The sequence below is a fragment of the Chiloscyllium plagiosum genome, chromosome 39 (assembly GCF_004010195.1).
Source record: "Chiloscyllium plagiosum isolate BGI_BamShark_2017 chromosome 39, ASM401019v2, whole genome shotgun sequence".
Lineage (NCBI taxonomy): Eukaryota > Metazoa > Chordata > Chondrichthyes > Orectolobiformes > Hemiscylliidae > Chiloscyllium > Chiloscyllium plagiosum.
The window spans coordinates 1216850-1220884 of NC_057748.1; the positions used below are offsets into that span (position 1 = coordinate 1216850).

Below are 4035 nucleotides of genomic sequence, written 5' to 3' on the forward strand. Positions count from 1 at the left end.
AAAAAAAGGGTTTTGTGATTTACACATGAAAGAAGTGAAACTATCACTATTCTAACAGATGAAAGGCTTAACAGACAATCAATTCTTCAATGTATAATTTCAGTTACATCACATTGCAAATTTTTGCTATAAATTCTGTGTTACGATCGAGCCCTCCACTATCACCTGATGAAGGAGCGTCGCTCCGAAAGCTAGTGTGCTTCCAATTAAACCTGTTGGAATATAACCTGGTGTTGTGTGATTTTTAAATCTGTAAGTAGGAACGAAGACTTGTTGATCAAGAGCGCGCACACGGTCCCCTACAGTTTACCCCAACTCACTGAGAATAACAAAGTGATTGTGGCTCAGACCGGCTCAGAGTTCAAGCGGACCTCTCCCTCCTCATTATTCCTCACTCAATCCCTCCCCCCGAGCTGTCTCTGTTTTCCTCCGGATCTCGGATTCAATAATTTGCTTCGTTTTATTTCAAGACCCACAAAACAGGCGGAAACGCAGAATAAAGAAGAAATATCGAATCCAGCGCCAGCTTCTGAAACATAGAAAATGAACTTATTTAACAAGAAACAAGTCACTAACTTTCCGAACTCTCCTACCTGGGAAGTTTCTGGGGCACCGTCTGTTCCCGAGCAGCGTCTTTAATAAGCTCTCCCTTTGCTGCTGCCTTTTTATATCCTCCAGGTGGGTCCACCTGTACGTCAGTCCTCTCTGACGCTGCTTAGCCTCAGGTCCCGCCTGGTCTCTTGCTGCTGCTGCTACAGACTCCGGTAGAACATGTTGGGAATTGAGAGACCAGCCCAATCCTCCAGGCAACTCTGCACTCATCCACAACTATTACCCACTCATTCCATAAAGGGGGAAAGACTTGCATTCACGTAGGCCCTGTCGCAATCTCCGCTGTCTCCTTGTGCTTTACAGACAATGAAGCATCCCACTGTGGTAATGTAGGGAGTGTGACAGCCAACTGTGCACAGCAAGCTCCCACTAACAATGATTTGATTTGATTTATTATTATCATATACCGGGATACAGTGAAAGGTATTGTTTTGTGTGCTGTCCAGACAAGTTATTCCTTACATGAGTACTTCAGGGTAACAGAACAGAATGCAGAATATCGTGTTACAGCTACAGAGAATGTGTAGAGAAAGATCAACTCTAATATATAAGAGGTCTATTCACAAGTCTGATAACTGTGGGGAAGAAGGTATTCTGGAAGCTGTTGATACATGTTTTCAAACTTTTGTATCTTCTGGTCAATAGAGGAGAGTGGAAGAGAGTTTAACCGGGGTGGGAGGGGTCTTTGATGATGTTGGCTGCTTCTCCGAGGCAGTGGAATATGTAGCTGGAGTCACTGGATGGAAGGCTGGTTTTCAGGATGGACTGGGCTGTGTTCACGACTCTCTGTAATTTCTGATGGTCTCGGCAGAGCAGTTACCATACCAGGCTGTGATGCTCTCTATGGTGCATCTGGAAAAAATGTTAAGAGTCCTTGTGGACAGGCTGAATTTCCTTAGCATCCTGAAGAAGTAGGGATGTTGTTGTGCTTTCTTAATTGTCGTGTCGACGAGGGTGGACCAGGACAGATTGTTGGTGGCCAACACTCCTAGGAACTTGACGCCCTCAACCATCTCCACCTCAGCGCCATTGATACAGAAAGGGGCACATCCTCATCTCCACTTCCTGAAGTCAATGACCAACTCCTTCATTTTGCTGACATTGAGGGAGAGACTATTGTCTTTACACTATGTTGTTAAGCACGCTATCTCTTGCCTGTATCCTGTCTTGTTGATGTTTGAGATCCAACCTACAATGGTGGTATCATCAACAAACTTGTAAATGGAGCTGGGGTGGAATTTGGCCCCAAGGTGAGTATCTGGGGAAGCTGCTTTGGTTCTTATGCCCCAAACATTTCACCAGGACCAGATTCTATTGGATGGTCTCCATGGCCCAATCTCAATGACTTGCTCCATCAAGAGTGTGTGATCGAGTCACCCTGCAGAGTGTGGGCTGGTACAACCCTACTGCTGTGTCACGTCAAGCTAACAGATCATAGCCATACATCACTTACACTCAAATTAAACCTCGATTTACTGGAGGTATTTAATAAAACATGAACAGTGGTATAAATTCAGTAGCTCTTTGGCAAAGCGCTTGGGACGAACTGTGGAATGTCAAACATTAAGAGGTGCCAAGGGAACTTCAAGGATCAACCCTTCGAGGATCAACCCTTCAAAGGGAGAGATGCATGGACTGGGGATAATGAAAAGCTGACTACTCTCTCATTCATCTCCTGTTGGTTATGTTACAAACTGCAGCAATGTTTATAGTTTAACCCTCTAGGAACATGCAAGAAAAGATGAAACATTTACTCCAATCCCTGGTCTATGTGCCTGATGTGCTGGATAGGTTACAGTTTGAGAACAGACATTAGACAGCACGCTCTGCAGGTCAAAAAAGATCAACTAGAAGAAAGTGAGGACTGCAGATGCTGGGGATCAGAGTTAAAAATGTGTTGCTGGAAAAGGGCAGCAGGTCAGGCAGCATCCAAGGAGCAGCAGAATCAACGTTTCGGGCATAAACCCTTCTTCAGGAATGAGGAAGCTGTGCTAAGCAGGCTAAGATAAAAGGTAGGGAGGAGGAACTTGGGGGAGGGGCGTTGGGAATACGATAGGTGGAAGGAGGTTAAGGTGAGGGTGATAGGCTGGAGAGGGGGTGGGGGCGGAGAGGTCGGGAAGAAGATTGCAGGTCAAGAAGGCGGTGCTGAGTCCGAGGGTTGGGACTGAGACAAGGTGGGAGGAGGGGAAATGAGGAAGCTGGAGAAATCCCTTGTGGTTGGAGGGTTCCAAGGTGGAAGGTGAGGCGCTCTTCCTCCAGGCGTCGTGTTGCTATGATCTGGTGATGGAGGAGGCCAAGGCCCTGCATGTCCTTGGCGGAGTGGGAGGGGGAGTTAAAGTGTTCAGCCACGGGGCAGTTGGGTTGGTTGGTGCGTGTGTCCCAGAGGTGTTCTCTGAAACGTTCCGCAAGTAGGCGGCCTGTCTCCCCAATATAGAGGAGGCCACATCGGGTGCAGCGGATGCAGTAAATGATGTGTGTGGAGGTGCAGGTGAATTTCTGATGGATATGGAAGGATCCCTTGGGGCCTTGGAGAGAAGTGAGGAGGGAGGTGTGGGCGTAAGTTTTGCATTTCTTGCGGTTGCAGGGGAAGGTACTGGGAGTGGAGGTTGGGTTGGTGGGGGGTGTGACGATCTGATGAGGGAGTCGCGGAGGGAGCAGTCTTTCCGGAACGCTGATAGGGGAGGGGAGGGAAAAATATCTCTGGTGGTGGGGTCTGTTTGGAGGTGGTGGAAATGACGAAGGATGATACGATGTATCTGGAGGTTGGTGGGGTGGTAGGTGAAGACCAGTGGGATTCTGTCCTGGTGGCGATTGGAGGTTGAACAGTTCATTCCCACGAGGAGGTTGAACAGTTCATCCACTTTACCAACACCTTCCACCCCGACATCGATGACTGTATCAGCACTACCTCGTGCTCCCACGAGGAGGTTGAACAGTTCATCCACTTTACTAACACCTTCCACCCCGACCTCAAATTTACCTGGACCATCTCAGACTCCTCCCTCCCCTTCCTAGACCTGTCCATTTCTATCTCGGACGACCGGCTCAACACGGACGTATACTATAAACCGACTGACTCCCACAGCTACCTCCTCCCACCCTGCCCCCTGTAAAAACGCCATCCCATATTCCCAATTCCTTCGCCTCTGCTGCATCTGCTCCCAGGAGGACCAATTCCAATACCGAACAACCCAGATGGCCCCCTTCTTCAAAGACCGCAATTTCCCCTCAGACGTGGTCGATGATGCTCTCCACTGCATCTCCTCCACTTCCCGCTCCTCCGCCCTTGAACCCCGCCCCTCCAACCGCCACCAGGACCGAACCCACTGGTCCTCACCTTCCACCTCCAGATACATCATATCATCCTTCGTCATTTCCACCACCTCCAAACAGACTCCACCACCAAGGATATATTTCCCTCCC

The 4035-nt window shown here is 48.6% G+C and overlaps 1 protein-coding gene and 1 long non-coding RNA gene across 2 annotated transcripts in view; one reads left to right on the forward strand and one right to left on the reverse strand.

Annotated features, from left to right (window-relative positions):
• The window catches only part of LOC122542086 (G-protein coupled receptor family C group 5 member B-like), a 7164-nt gene extending 6449 nt beyond the window's left edge, over window positions 1-715 (reverse strand). Inside the window, exon 1 of the mRNA XM_043679429.1 lies at window positions 594-715. The gene's annotated coding sequence lies outside the window, so the exon portion shown is untranslated. The remainder of the gene's footprint in view (window positions 1-593) is intronic.
• The window catches only part of LOC122542087, a 47302-nt gene that overhangs the window by 26104 nt on the left and 17163 nt on the right, over window positions 1-4035 (forward strand). The gene's annotated exons all lie outside the window — the stretch shown is intronic.